Source organism: Mauremys reevesii, unplaced genomic scaffold (assembly GCF_016161935.1).
Source record: "Mauremys reevesii isolate NIE-2019 unplaced genomic scaffold, ASM1616193v1 Contig120, whole genome shotgun sequence".
In the NCBI taxonomy this organism is placed as follows: Eukaryota; Metazoa; Chordata; order Testudines; family Geoemydidae; genus Mauremys; species Mauremys reevesii.
This window is the reverse complement of record NW_024100739.1, coordinates 69325-85868: the sequence shown is the minus strand read 5'-3', so window position 1 is coordinate 85868 and position 16544 is coordinate 69325. Positions and strand designations below refer to the sequence as shown.

At 47.4% G+C, this 16544-nt stretch overlaps 1 pseudogene; it reads right to left on the bottom strand.

Moving 5' to 3' along the window:
• LOC120392877 overlaps positions 1–16544 on the bottom strand; it is a 64030-nt pseudogene that overhangs the window by 21666 nt on the left and 25820 nt on the right.

Here is a 16544-nt window from a genome sequence, read left to right as displayed (position 1 = left end):
TCTTCAAACAGGACTATGTTAGCACGAACTAGGTACCTTTTTGTTTGCACCTGCATTGTCTATATGGGGGAGTTACAACACAGAAGTTTGGTGCATGCTACACTTCACACCCCTGTGGTCTGAACTGCAGGGCTGTGTAGACAAGTCCCAAGTCACACCCCACTGAACTATTTTGGATTGTCAATAACATTGCTAACCTAGATGCCTCCTAGCTCCAGAGCCCAGGACCATTCGGCGTGAGGAACTGTACCCACTTCACAGAGAAGATCTTCCACATCCAGGATGGCCTCTATGGCCATCAGGGACAACACAAAACCCTCCTCAGAATAGTGTTCATTCACAAAACAGGAATCCTAGATATGCTAGAGGAAATCTGAGCCTCTGTCTATGACTCCAATCCTTGATCTCTGTGGCTAGTGCATGGCAGCAAGAGCCTAGGGGGGAGCGGGGCCTGGGGCAGATGTAACGAATCCATCACTTCCGGGACTGACCCGTCACTTCTGGGACTGATTGTGCTGGCCAATTCCACTGGCCCACAGGGCTCCCCAAAGTGCAGGGCCCGGAGCGGTCTCCCCGATTCACCGTACCTTAGGAATGGCTCTGAGCAAAAACATCTAGAACCCCTACTAACAAATACTGTCATCGTCTGCTTTTGAGGACAGAAATCTGCTCCCCCAACCTGGAGAATGCAGTAACCTGGCCAGGACATAAGAATCCATTGCTTGATACAACCAGCCTTACAAGTTTCAAAGAGAAACTTCTGAGCTTCAGTTCATCTGCAAATTTGACACCATCAGTTCAGGATTAAACAAAGACTGTGAATGGCTTGCCAACTACAAAACCAGTTTCTCCTCTCTTGGTTTTCACACCTCAGCTGCTAGAAGAGGGCCTCATCCTCCCTGATTGAACTAACCTCTTTATCTCTAGCCTGCTTCTTGCTTGTTTATATATACCTGCCCCTGGAAATTTCCACTACATGCATCCGATGAAGTGGGTATTCACCCACGAAAGCTCATGCTCCCAAATGTCTGTTAGTCTATAAGGTGCCACAAGACTCTTTGCTGCTTTTACAGATCCAGACTAACACGGCTACCCCTCCGAAGCCTTACAAGTGAATGCCCAGTATCATCAGGTCTCCTATTTCTGAGCAATCTAGTCAAGCAGTTACTGAACATTTGCATCCAACTTCACTTGTCCATTGGCAATATCCAGCTGGGTTTTAAGCCTAGACACAGAACAGACATGGCATGTCAAGGCTGATGGAGAACCTCCTCCTGTCCACAGGCGAGAGGATTTTTGAAGCTTTTTACTGTCAGGGTCTGCAGAATGGGGACAAAGCCTACTCTTGTTGGAGCCAACAGTTAAATTTGGAGATGGGGTGGAGGAGCACCTTAGTATAGGGATGTTGTGTGCAGCAAAAACTGCTTTCAATAGGCTGAACGATGACAGGAGGACATGGGATGGAGAACTGAGAAGATTCAATGGCAGCCTGGGTGTAGGTGAGGGGATACGAGGAAGTATAAATCAACAGTGAGGTCACAAGCCTGAATGGTGGCGGAGGATCAGGGATGGAGGGAGGAGCAGGAGGGGATCAAGGCAGCAGGAACTGACTTAAATGAATCTTATATTATTTTGTCTCCAGTTGGCTCAATGGGGTGGGAGGTGAATTCCCTCAGTTCTATAAGTGCTTTGAGATCCTCAGCTAGACGGTGCTCTAAGAGGGCATGTTATTTGGCTTCAGGAATAGAGACTGTTCCTGTCCCTCCCACCACCTACCCTACAGAGCAGGGGAGAGGAATGTGAAGTGGATGCGGGGGTGACTGCAGAGAAGGAGAAATTGTTCATAGAGGGATCAGAGCTGTCCTGGTTTGCAGGTGGTGATTTTCCTTCACTGCAAGGGTCCTCCTGGGTAGTGCCTCCTTCTTGCTCTCACATGTTTGAGGGTGGGGAGAAAGTGTCCCCAACTGAGGCATTAATAGGAGAGACTCAGATTTTAACCTCACCACATACCTGCAGGAAGTTTATTGTAGCCCATCCACACCTCCTGCCAAGGTCTTTACATAAAGGAAACTGGTCAATACTTACACTAGTCTCTGCAGTTTGCAGTTTGGCTGTTTCAGTCCTTCACACAGCAGCTGCACTCCCAAGGCTCCCAGCTGATTACCACTCAGGTCCAGATCTTTTAGCAGCTGGTTGGTGTTGAGAGCAGAAGAGAGCTCCCCACAACAAGCAGCTGAGACTTCACAAGCCTTCAATCTGCAGGAGATAGATGCACAGATTAGAGAATGAGCACATCTGACTATCCAGTCCTCTCCTCTCAATTGAAATTCCAGCATGGAAAGCCAAGAAGCATTTACCATAGTCCCCATGACCCTTAATCTAAGGATTTGCAACATATCAATAAACAAATGCATAGAGACTGGTGAGGAAAATGAAGAATAATGGAATTGTATAGGAAGCCAGTTGTAAATTATAGTTTCTCTTTCTTGTAGACTAAAAGTCTCAGTGCTTTAGAAAGAAATATCACCCAGATCAAGGAGACTATGACCAAAATAGACAAACTGAAGATACATTATCCTCTTGTATCAACCTAGCTGCATTTACACCAGTGGTTGAATTTTTAACTTATTTTTATTTTTATTGACTTTTCCACACCTATGAGCCTTGTAGCTATGTTGACCTAAATTTTAAGTGTAGATCAGGTCTTAAACATGATGGATAGATACTGAGGGCTTGTCTATACAAGGACATTGACCAGAATAGCTCCCTGTGGGACACACTCTTCCAGAATCAAAGTCTCTTTTCCTTTAAAACAATTACTCTGCTTTACCAGCTATTGGGATTCTCATCTGTTGCAAGCTGCAGAGTTGTCCATTAACATCCTGGGGATCTCAGAGGCATAAAGGTGGTTTAAATCCACTTAGCTCCACCCTCCTCTGGAATGTGAGATCTTTGTTGCACCTCTTAAAAGCTCAGCAATGAATCTTAACCTTGGTGTTGGTAGCAGTGGGATTGTAAAGAAAAGTTTACACTGGGGTCCTTCTACGGGCATCTGTTATGTCCATTAGCCTGTGTTCCAAGTGTGTGTTCAGCTAAGCTGAAGGTTAGGTAGAGCATGGCTGCATTTTCAAGTGGGCTGGTGAATCCCGAAATGCGGCTGTGAAACTGTTCTCGGTGAGCTTGGAGGGGCCAGGGGAAGTGCCTAGCTTCTATTTGCAGAAGCTGGGAATGGGCAACAGGGAATAGATCACTTGATGACCTGTTCTGTTCATTCCTTCTGAAGCACCTGGCAATGGCCACGGTTGGAAGACAGGATACTGGGCTAGATGGAGCTTTGGCCTAACTCAGCACTGCCGTTCTTATGTTCTTATGTGCTGTAGCTGTGAGGAACCCCAAATGTGGGCCTAGTGTAGAGAAAGGAGCTCTACACATCTATCAGCAGCATAGTAGGCTCAGAGAGGTGTGAAGTGGCCCATTCATCTCAATGAGACATTCTCAGCTGAATGAGAACACAGCATGGAGATGAAAACAGCCTGAAACAATAGCTCCGAGAGGTGTGAACTGCTCCATTCATCTCAGTGGGAATTCTCATCGCCCACTCCATCAGGTATTTAGCATTATGGTTTACACATGGGAGGCAGGAAGAGGGGCTCAGACCCCCAGAAGTTTCATAAATAAGTAACATAGACTGGGGTCTGGCCTATAGGCTGATTTAGTGTCCGACAGACAAAAGGAAGTTTCCGGCCCTCATGGCTACAGAGATCACCAATGTGAGCCAAGTTTGTAACAGATACATTGAAGTCAGCCTGAGTCTGCAGAGAGCCTGAAGCAATCACTCAGGAATGGGAACTCTCCTGTCCCCCAGTAATCTGACTGTACTATCAACTTTATTGCTCGCCAGTGAGATTTCAGTGCCAACATCAACTACTGAATCAATTATCATTGTAGCGGGTAGAATGAGGGGATTAGGGGATGGGAGCGAAGCCTGCTGGGTTGGGAACTGGAAGTTGCTGCAGGGAAGGAAATACAGAGAACACACAGGAGACAGCAGAAGAGAAAGCAGAGAGGGGAGGATAGAGAAGGAAGAGAAACCAAAGGCAGAAAAGCAATGGGCTTAAAGGTGAGCAGATTTTTCCACTGATGATGAATGCAATAATAAAGCACTAAACAAACAATAAATAGTAACAAAACATTTAGTTACTACATAAAGGCCATATTCTCAGCTGGATCTCTGTCATGAGGGGGGCATTCCACTGTGCATCACAGAGAAAATATAGTATTTATAGCCTGACCTATGGACTATAGGTAACCATAGAATTCAACGCTCTTCAAGTGAGTTTGACACCCCGGCCTTACACGCTGGAGCATCTATGTACCTTTCTCATGAACACTCTGTGGGGCTTACAGTCAGTCCTGCCTCCCTAATGAATCTTAAGACTGTGGCCACCTTCTCTAAGGGCTTGGCTACACTTACAAGTTGCAGCGCTGGGAGTTACAGCGCTGCTCATGCAGCTGTGTAAGGGCCAGCGCTGGAGTGTGGCCACACTGACAGCTACCAGCGCTGCAGTGTGGCCACACTTGCAGCACTTTCCAGCGCTGTATTGAGAGGTGCATTGTGGGCAGCTATCCCACAGAACACCTCGTCCCGTTTTGGCGCCGTTTTGGCGCTGAGTATTGTGGGAAGGGGAAGGAAGTGTGCGGGTCATTCCGCTTCCTGTTTGCCAGCGCCCCGTGGTGCATCGCTTCACATCCCAGCATTCATTCCGGCAGCGTTTGGCGCCATTGTGAGTGTCTTTCTGTTACTCTCTGTGAATCGCGATTTCTGTGGCAAATGGAGCCCGATCTGCTGAGGACTCTGCTGATGAGTGTCACCAGCACAACACGTTTGGCAGTCGAGCTATTCCTTCAGCTCCAAAGTGACAGTGAGGAGTCCGACGATGATATCAATATGGATTTGTCTGCCGCGTGTGACACTAGAGTGCTTGCGGCATTCACGGAAATGCTCAGCACCGTTGAACGCCGCTTTTGGGCTCGGGAAACAAGCACTGAGTGGTGGGATCACATCGTCATGGAAGTCTGGGATGACGAGCAGTGGCTGCAGAACTTTCGTATGAGAAAAGCCACTTTCATGGGACTGTGTGCTGAGCTCGCCCCCACTCTGCGGCGCAAGGACACAAGATTGAGAGCTGCCCTGACGGTGGAAAAGCGGGTGGCTATTGCAATCTGGAAGATGGCAAATCCAGACAGCTACCGGTCGGTCGGGAACCAGTTTGGTGTGGGAAAGTCGACCGTGGGAATCGTTTTGATGCAAGTTTGCAAGGCAATTAATCGCATCCTGCTAAGAAAGACCGTGACTCTGGGGAGCGTGCAGGACATTGTGGATGGCTTTGCACAAATGGGTTTCCCTAACTGTGGAGGGGCGATAGATGGGACGCATATTCCTATTCTGGCCCCCCCCCACCTGGCATCAGAGTACGTTAATCGTAAGGGGTATTTCTCTATGGTTCTCCAGGCGCTTGTGGATCACCGCGGGCGTTTCATTGACATTTACACAGGCTGGCCTGAAAGGTGCATGATGCACGCATCTTTCGGAACAGTGGCCTGTTCAGGAAGATGCAGGCAGGGACTTTTTTCCCAGACAGGAAGATCACAGTAGGGGATGTCGAAATGCCCACTGTGATCCTTGGAGACCCCGCATACCCGTTACTGCCTTGGCTCATGAAACCCTATACAGGGAAGCTTGACAGGAGCAAGGACCGGTTCAACTACAGGCTGAGCCGGTGCAGAATGACTGTGGAGTGTGCTTTTGGGCGTTTAAAGGCTCGCTGGAGATGTTTGTATGGGAAGCTAGACTTGGGGGAAAGCAGCATCCCGCGGTTATAAGCGCTTGCTGTACCCTCCATAATATTTGTGAAGGGAAGGGTGAAACATTCAGTGAGGCATGGACCACCGAGGTTCAAGTCCTGGAGGCTGAATATGCACAGCCAGAGAGCAGGGCTAATAGAGAGGCCCAGCACAGAGCTTCAAGGATTAGGGATGCCTTGAGGGAAGAATTTGAGGCTGAAAGCCAACAGTAATGTTTGCTGCCTTGCATGGGAGTGAATTGCACTGCTTACACTGTTATTCTATTATCCATAATAATAATATGATTTGCAGTGCCTCTTTCTTTACTGGGCTAAGGTGTCTTTCACTATCTGCTATAATAAAGACTGTTTTCAAAGCCAAGAATTGTTTTATTGAAAAGAAAAAAACTTCCTTGACAGACAGACAGACACACAACATTTCATTAACACAAGAGGGCAAGGGTGTGGGTTGGTGAACTGTACAGTCACAAGTTTGCATATGCCATGTCTGGATTGCTGTTTAATGAATCCTGCACTTCAGGGTGCATATACTGCATGGTGATGGGGGTTGAATGCAGAGGGTAAGGGTGGTGGTAGGTATCAGGGCTGGTTGGGGAACGTACAGGTGTTGGAGGCAGCTGGTGGTGGTAAGAGCCTGGATGCTGGGGAAAGGTGGTTGGAGCTGACATTGGGGCACAAGGCACAAAGGACGGGCGGGTGGGGGAGTAGCACGGTAGTGCTCTGCTTGCATGGCAACGAGTGACTCTATAGACTCCGCTTGGCGCTCCAGGATGCTTAGCAGCCGCTCCGTGCTTTTCCTCTTGGCCACTGCATTTCTCTTGCGGGTCCTGCTTTCTTTCTCTCGCCACTCCTTCAATTCTTTTCTCTCTGTAGCAGAGTGCTGAAGAACAGTTTTCAGCATGTCCTCTTTGCTCTTTCGGGGATTTTTTCTCAAATTTTGAAGCCTCTGTGATGTTGAACATCTGGGCAGTCCAGTCAAGGTCACTGTACACACAGAAATGACAACATTTAACACGGGCAGCATTGTATCCACTATCTCCAGACATGAATTGTTACACTGAGGGAGTTCTCACTTGCAAGTTCTCACTTGCATTCTTTATCCCAAAAGGAAAACACAACAGAAGCCACGAAATGGTGAGTGAGGAGTGGGGCTTGAGTGAGAGGGGAGCTGGTTGCTTCGGGTAATCTGGAGTGCTAGAGGGTGAAGATGCAGATGCAGGGGTGATCTTATCTCCCTATCTCTTCACTAAAGAGTCTCCCAACATTTTTCACAGGACTTAATCCTGGAAGATGTTTCCCTACTGCGAGTCACTAGGGAACAGCGGGGGACCCTATGCGGCGTGCCTGTGTTCAGAAATGGTCCCCCCCCCCCTGGCCGAAGAGTGGCGCAGACGCGTCACCGTCACTGGGACAAGGGACACAGTGGCTCTGCCTATAAACCTGCGCAGGCATATTGCCCACGCTCTGGATGAAGCTTTTGCTGAGATAACTGAAGCAGATTACCGCGACGTGATAGACCACATCAACGGGCTATTCCACATCTAGACGCTGCCATGCATGCATCCATAACCCCCCTTCCTCTCCAGAAACATTTCCACCCAGAAAATAAAAGCCGCTTACCGGTACACCGCTCCTCTGCTTGTCCTTCTGCAACTGCTGGCTGCTGCTGCGATTGGGTACTTTCCTCCTGGCTTGAGAAGAGCTCCTGGCTGCATGCCTCCAAGGAATCTGCGGTTTCTTCCCCCATCCCAGGAGCTTCACTCGCGGTTTCCTCTCCCCGCAGCCTCCTCCTCCTCCTGTCCCCAGCCTGCTCAGAAGTGTCCATCGTTACCCTGGGATTGGCAGTGGGGTCACCCCAAGTATGTTGTCCATCTCCACGTAAAAACGGCAGGTCGTGGGGCGGATCCGATCTGCGATTCCTCTCGGGCGTTGTAATAGGCACTCCGCAGCTCTTTAACTGTCACCCTGCATTGTAGTGCGTCCCGTTGATGGCCCCTATCCAGCATGTCCCTTGATATCTGCTCAAAGATATCGTAATTCCTACGGCCGAGCGCAGCTGTGCCTGAACAGACGCCTCACCCCAAACACTGATGAGGTCCTGCAATTCACCTGTGCTCCATGCTGGGGCTCGTTTGCCGCGTGGAGGCATGGTTACCTGTAACCTGTAACTGATTAACTGATTGCACTCCACACCTGGCTGCAGCAAACAGGAAGGAGATTTTTAAATTTCCCGGGGCATTTAAAGGGCGGGTCACCTGAGGCAAGAGCAGTAGAGTGCAAACTGATGTGCAGAGTGGCTGAACAGGAATTCTGGGATAGCTCCTTATTCCCTGGAGGACAGGTAAAGCGCTGGTGAGTGTCCACACCTGCTGAGCAGCGCTGGTGTCACCAGCGCTGCACTCCTTATACCCCAACCCGGATGGGTTTTCAGCCAGCGCTGCAACCAGGGAGTTGCAGCGCTGGTTGTGCCCTGCAAGTGTGGACGGGGTGTTAATTGCAGCGCTGGAAAGCCTCCACCAGCGCTGCAACTTGTAAGTGTAGCCAAGCCCAAAGACTATGACATGGTTATCAAGTGGCATATTGGTTACTGAAAAATTAGGCCCATCAATTGCTGGAATGTCACAGGTACCTGACGTAACCCAGAGAGCCTCGTCTATTATTAGAACAGCTACTGCAGTGACTATTGTGACAATAGTGACTAAATGCTTTTCTATTACCCAGAGGGGCTGTGTGTCAAAGGTCTTTCTACAAACTCCTGCCTTCCCTCTGCTCAGAATAGTTTCACCTCCTACTGTGAGTACCTCACAGGCCAGACACACCTCAGCCAGGCAGGAGCTGAAAACAGTGAATGTTACAGTTCACACGCTGAGATGGCTACTCAAAAGGTGCACAAGGGGCGGGGAGACCACAGGAAGCCTTGTTTATAGGTTGGGCGTAATAATAGCTGCCTTTTATTCGATGTAAAAAAATTAATTGAGCTACTTTATAGAATAGACTGCTGAAGCCAATACAGGCCTCTGTTTTGGCTTCACACAGGCCATGTGCATGGCTGGAGCAGGAGCTTACCATGTGGCACAAGGGGGTTCCATGACGATCTGATAAACCCAGGGCAGTGGGTTGATTTTGTCTGTGTACGAGAAAAGAACAGACAGAAATACCACAGAGCGAGAAACAGAAGGGCAGAACAAGGCACCCGAACAAGCACTGGAGATGTTTCCCTAAGAAAAAGCCCAGAGAGAGCTTGTGGCATCTCTGTGTTGCTGAAAGAGGCGTGAGCTTTGAGCAAAGAAACTACTTCCTGTTTGATTCTTCCTGTGTCTGAGGAAATGGGACTGTGTGCAGTCTTCATAAACAAAACTGAATCAAAGATCAAAGATACCTGGATCCATCACCAATTTCTCCTTCTAGCAAACAATACGCAGGACCCCAAATTTTGGCTAAATGCTCAAGTCAAAAAGGGATGACACCTCCCTCTCCTTGTGTCTTGTGCTGAGCCCCCCCCATAAACACAGTCTCCTTCTTCTTTCCCTACGTTAGGGGCAGAAGACTCACTAAAGGATGCAGGGAAGAGCAGAAAGGAGCCATGATAAAATACACCTGTATGTAATGGCCAGCAGAGGTGACTGGGTAAAACAAAAGAACATGCTGTACCTCCTGAAGGGGGGTTAGCTGCAGGCAAATTCCCCTCCCTTGGCACATGAAGGAGTTATAGGAAAAATTCTTCCTTCCTGAGACAGAATCCCTCCCACAGTTCCCTGAGACGCACATCGTTCTCAGCGTGGGAATGTGTCTATAAGGGACGACTGGGAGATATAGGGTCATCAGGCTCCTGGGGCCTAATTATTTTAAAAATAATTAAAATGATGATAAAGCGGGCTTTTATCAAAGCGATTAAGATTCTGCAATAGTTTTAAATGCCAGGGACACATTAGGAATCATTTATATATGATGATTTATCCTTCAGATTCAGGGGGATTGGAACTACTGCTCCAATATGTGCCCATCTTTATTGATAAATTCCATTTACTGAATGTGACAGGCTAGCAGACTGTTGGGAGCCACTGAGACACCAGGGGCTGGAGGGATACTCAGTGTTCAGACTCTTCGGTTATGTCTACACTGCAGCGAGTCCCAGGGCCTGGATTAACTGATTTGGGCTTGCAGGGCTTGTGCTACAGAGCTAAAAATAGCAGCGTAGATGTTCCTGCTTGGTCTGGAATCCTGCTCAGGGGGTGGATCTTAGAGCTCATGCTCCAGCCTGAGCAGGAACACCTATGCTATTATTTTTAGTCCTGTAATATAAACCTGGATCAGTTGATCTGGGATCTGAGACTTCACTGCTGTGGGTCTTTTTTGCAATGTAGACACCCCCTTCATGTACCTGCAGGGAGCCAACATCTTACACCATCCTCACACTCCATGGATTCCTTTACAGAAAAAAAAGGGTAAATACTCACCCCAGTTTCTGCAGTTTGCAGTTTGCATGCCTCAGTCCCTCACACAGCAGCTTCACTCCTGATTCTCCCAGGCTGTTTCCTGCCAGGTGCAACTCAACCAAGGTCTGTTTGGTACCAAGAATAGAGGAGAGATCCTCACAGCAAGCAGCTGTCAAATGGCAATCAGAAAACCTGCAAGAGACAGGTAAGCAGAGAGGAAAATGAGACCTTCTGTCTGTCCAGTCCCTGCTGTGGGTTTCTAGAAAGATTCTTTTATTTGGGAGTGGGAGTGGGGAGGGGGAAATCACAGAGCTGTAGTAATGGATGGTGGGGATCACATGATCATGTGTGGATTTCAATCCATGTGCATCTGTAGATCTCATTGATCCTGTATTCCACATATGAGTGTTTTCTATCTCTGAGCAGAAACACTTGGGCATCTGATAATAAGAAAAGACAGGGGTGGGGAGGGGAATCTCACTGGGAATTAATGCTCCTGCTGCTGCACTGGAAGGTCTATTATAGTTTTGTGGATGGGAGGAGCCTTTTCTTCTCTCTTGCTGCATCTTTTCAATTGAGGGCTCAGCAAATAAGACACCATCTATGGTAGACTTAAACATTCAGGATTCAGGGATGGTTCCACTTTACCAAGTCTCAAGTCCCACCCCTCTCTTGATCATACAGTAGAAAAGGCTGGAATTTCCCTAGAGAGCCCAGTCTCAGAGGGCACTAGACAGAGGGAGGTCTCTCTTTGCCACATCCCTGAACAAGGACCTACCAGCCTTCTGCTGATAGCCTGAAGAATAGATAATGTTAGCAAGGGGGGCTCTCTCTACCTCTGGGAGAAGAATGCTCCTGTGGACCTTGGTACCAGCTCCTGGTGACACAGGCACTGGCACATTTCAGAAGAGACAAGGGTTCTATAACCCTCACAGCCTCATACTGCCCAGGCCAGGTATGGCTCTCAGCTCTGGTTCAGATGGCCAAAGCCGACTGCATTGGGCTGACTGGGCATGAGGCCACATGCAGGAGCAGGGGGCTCATGTCCTCCTAGAGTCATATCAACCATCTACCCGTGGAAAGGGGTTCTGGCAGGGTGCAAACAGGTCCACAGAACACCCTCTATTATCCTCACAGAAAAACAGTTTGACTGACTCCTTCATCAGCCTCTCAGGAAGTCCCATCCCTGCAGCCCTAATTATCCGGTTCATACAGGGCTTGACAGTTTTGAAATCCTGTGTCAGAGAGGTGTGTGTGTGTGTGTGTGTGTGTGACCGTACAAAATTACAAAGCCCATTTTGTATTAGTTGTTGAACACATGTCTGAACTTGCCCAGGACAAGCCAGTGAACAGCATTTCCTGAGCAGGAAAGGTGCTTGACAGGCAGTTGAAGGACTGTCACTGAGAAGCCATCAGGACTATGCTCCGGAGTCATTGACTGTGTTTGTCTCAACTTCTGGCCCACCCCCATGGAACAGAGGGGCCACAGGCAGGAAAAGCATGACTAGGAGAGGGTGCAGGGGCAACCCAGTGGGTCACATGGCAAGGTGACAGAGACCCCAGAGCTGCTCTGTTCAGGGGATGGGTATGACCATCATGACATATAAGCAGGATGTACAGTAGCGAGAGAGGGCAAGAGGGACTCTGCCCAGCCTGAAACCCTGACATGCCTCGGACTTGTGGGAAGGGCCCGATAAGACTCAGGGAGGAGGGATCTCAGATCTTCTGTTGCTTTTCAAAGACCTGTAACCCCTGAGTGCTTTGAAGACAAAGTCTCTGATTAATAAGCCCCTGTGCCAAGCCTGTGTTCCTTGCTTTCCTGCCACATTATCCCTGAAGGTGACAAGCTAGAAGCCCAGAGAACCCACAACCCAGGTGGAGCGCTGGAGCAGGGTGTGAGTCTGACTGGAGGTGGGACTTGGGAGATCTCAGACACTGATTTCAGGGCCTAGGGCAATGGGAAGGCAGCGCCTCACATTCCAAGGAAGGACATCAGACAAGAGGGCTGAGGAATGACCCCAAAGATCCAGACCTGGAAACAGGGACTAGACCACACCCAGGCTCACCTGGCTTAGAAGCAGGTGTCACCCAGTGATTGGGCCCCACTCACAACAGCCTGACAATCCTCCAGAGTGGTACTGGGCCAAGTTGTAACACCTCCATTCCCCGGTGTCATGGGATAAAGCTGATGAAACCTCCTTTTGAATCACTAGGTTAATGGAGCTTAATTTCCTTACACGGAAAGTCATTTTCCTACCAACAGTGATTCTGGCTCAGAGTGAACAAGCTTCAGGCTCATGTGACTGGTCCATCGTGTCACATTTTACGAAGCTAAGGTGATAGTATAGACTCCTCTGAGATTCCTCCCCAGTGTGTCTTGAACTTACTAGTCTATCCATCCTGATAATTTTTTCCCTCATGCCTGCATGCCCATCTGAGTGGGGCCTTTCCCCAGGGACTTGATGTTCTATTTGGGGCAAATTAAAGCCCTTGGAAATGCCAACCAACATTTTAGAAAAAAACACACCTTTGTTTCATTTGAAACCAATTTGACACATTAGCTCATAGACTCATAGACTTTAAGGTCAGAAGGGACCATTATGATCATCTAATCTGACCTCCTGAACAACACAGGCCACAGAATCTCACCCACCCACTCCTGTAACAAACCCCTGACCCAGGGGTCCCCAATGCGGTGCCTGCGGGCACCATGGCGCCCGCAGGGGCATCTAAATGCGCCCACGTCCTGGCCGGCGGTGGAGCACCCGCCAAAATGCCACCCAATTTCTGAGGCGTTTCGGCGGCGACGCCTCTCGATGACGCCACTTGTCGGCAGCAAGTGACATCACCAAGAGGCGTCGCTGCCAAAATGCCACAGAAATTTGGCAGCGACGCCTCTCGATGACGTCACTTGCCGCTGACAAGCGACGTCATCAAGAGGCGGCACCGCCGAAATGCCGCAGAAATTGGCGGCATTGGGGGGGGTGCCCCACCACCGCCACGGTCCTTCATCTGGCACCCGCCAGACGAAAAGGTTGGGGACCACTGTCCTGACCTATGTCTGAGCTATTCAACTCCTCAACTTGTGGTTTAAAGACTTCAAGGTGCAGAGAATCCTCCAGCAAGTGACCCATGCCCCACGCCACAGAGGAAGGTGAAAAACCCCCAGGGCCTCTGCCAATCTGCCCTGGGGGAAAATTCCTTCCTGACCCCAAATATGGTGATCAGCTAAACCCTGAGCATGTGGGCAAGACTCACCAGCCAGACACCCAGGAAAGAATTCTCTGTAGTAACTCAGATCCCACCCCATCTAACACCCCATCATAGGCCATTGGGCATATTTACCACTAATAGTCAGAAATAGTTGGAAACCTTCATCTAATTAAAGTCTAAACTTCCTGATGGCCAGTTTATAACCACTTGTTCTTGTGTCCACATTGGTACTGAGCTTAAATAATTCTTCTCCCTCCCTGGCATTTATCCCTCTGATACATTTATAGAGAGCAATCATATCTCCCCTCAGCCTTCTCTCAGTTAGGCTAAACAAGCCAAGCTCTTTGAGTCTCCTTTCATAAGCATTCCTCAGATCATCCTAGTAGCCCGTCTCTGTACCTGTTCCGGTTTGAATTCATCCTTCTTAAACATGGGAGACCAGAACTGCACACAATATTCCAGATGAGGTCTCACCAGTGCCTTGCATAACAATGCTAACACCTCCTTATCTCTACTGGAAATACCTTGCCTGATGCATCCCAAGACTGCATTAGGTTTTTTCACAGCCATATCACATTGGTGGCTAACAGTGATCCTGTGATCAACCACTACTCCAAGGTCCTTTTCCTCCTCTGTTACTTCCAAGTGACGCGTCCCCAGTTTATAACAAAAATTCTTGTTATTAATCCTTAAATGCATGACCTTGCACTTTTCACTATTAAATTTCATCCTATTACTATTACTCCAGTTTACAAGGTCATCCAGATCTTCCTGTATGATATCCTGGTCCTTCTCTGTATTGGCTATAGCTCCCAGCTTTGTGTCATCCACAAACTTTATTAGCACGTTCCCACTTTTTGTGCCAAGGTCAGTAATAAAAAGATTAAATAAGATTGGTCTCAAAACCAATCCCTGACGAACTCCACTAGTAACCTCCTTCCAGCCTGACAGTTCACCTTTCAGTATGACCCGTTGTAGTCACCCCTTTAACCAGTTCCTTATCCACCTTTCAGTTTTCATATTGATCCCCATCTTTTCCAATTTAGCTAATAATTCCTCATGTGGAACTATATCAAATGCCTTACTGAAATCAAGGTAAATTGGATCCACTGCATTTCTTTTGTCTAAAAATTTTTCCCAAAGGAGATCAGGTTGGTTTGGCACCATCTACCTTTTGTAAAACCATATTGTATTTTGTCCCAATTACCATTGACCTCAACATCCTTAACTACTTTCTCCTTCAAAATTTTTTCCAAGACCTTGTATACTACAGATGTCAAACTAACAGGCCTGTAGTTACCCAGAACATGTTGTTTTCCCTTTCTTAAGAATAGGAACTATGTTAGCAATTCTCCAGTCATATGGTACAAACCCTGAGTTTACAGATTCATTAAAATTTTTGCTAATGAGCTTGCAATTTCATGTGCCAGTTCTTTTAATATTATTGGATGAAGATTATCTGGGCTCCCTGCTTTAGCCCCCTGTTCAAGTTTGGCTTCTACCTCGGATGTGGTAATATCTACCTCCATAGCCTCATTCCCATTTGTCATCCCTAAGCTCCTCATTAGCCTCATTAGCCTCATTAAAGCCTGAGGCAAAGTATTTGTTTAGATATTGGGCCATGCCTAGAATATCCTTAACCTCCATCCATCCTCAGTGTTTAGTGGTCCCACTTCTTCTTTCTTTGCTTTCTTCTTATTTATATGACTATAGAACCTTTTACTATTGGTTTTAATTCCCTTTGCAAGGTCCAACTCTACATGGCTTTTGGCCTTTCTCATTTTATCCCTACATGTTCTGACCTCAATCAGGTAGCTTTCCTTGCTGATCCCTCCCATCCTTATAGGCTTTCTGTTTTTTCTTAATCACCTCTGTGAGATGCTTGCTTATCTAGCTTGGTCTATAACTCCTGCCTATGAATTTTCCCCCCTTTCTTGGGATGCAGGCTTCTGATAATTTCTGCAACTTTGACTTGAAGTCACTCCAGGCCTCCTCCACCTTTAGATCCACAAGTTCTTCAGTCCAATCCACTTCTCTAACTAATTTCCTTAGTTTTTTAAAGTTAGCCCTTTTGAAATCAAAAACCCTAGTCACAGATCTATTTTTGTTTATCCTTCCATTTAGTTTGAACTGAATTAGCTCATGATCGCTGAAACCAAGGTTGTTCCCACAACCATTTCTTCTATGAGGTCCTCACTACTCACCAAAACCAAATCTAAAATAGCATCCCCTCTTGTTTGTTCTTCAACTACTTGGTGAAGGAATCCATCAGCTATTGCATCCAGGAAAATCTGAGCCCTATTATTATTACTAGCACTTGTCCTCCAGTCTATATCTGGGAAGTTAAAGTTTCCCATGATCACACAATTTCCTCTTCAAAAGCTCTTCAAAAGGCCAGGAGGAAGTGGTCCCATTTTTACAGTTAATTCTCTTTACAACAGTAGATCCTCAGAGTTACGAACACCTTGGGAATGGAAGTTGTTCATAATTCTGAAATGTTTGTAACTCTGAACAAAATGTTATGGTTGTTCTGTCAAAAGTTTACCACTGAACAGTTTACTATGAGTGAGCAACTGACTCTGAAACTGTACTATGCAGAAGAAAAATGCTGCTTTTAACCATCTTAATTTATAGGAAAAAAGCACAGAAACAGTTTCCTTACCTTGTCAATTTTTTAAAATGTTCCCTTTATTTTTTTAGTAGATTACATTTAACACACAGTCACATAATGTGTTTGCTGCTGCTTCTTTTTTTCTTCTCTGCTTCTGCCTGATAGCATACTTCCAGCTTCAAATGGGTTGTGTGGTTGACCGGTCAGTTCATACCTCTGGTGTTTGTAACTTTGAGGTTCTACTGTTGTTTATTTTTACACAGAGTTTTTCCATTCCCTTTACTTTGCAGTGAGAAATCAATGCATATTCCTCTGGTCACCCTCAGTCTGCTGTAGAAAAGGGCAGTGCATTTGCCTAGCTTCACAGATCACATTGGGATTGGTGTCGGCAAGAATTTGCTCTGTGGATAAAGGTGGCTG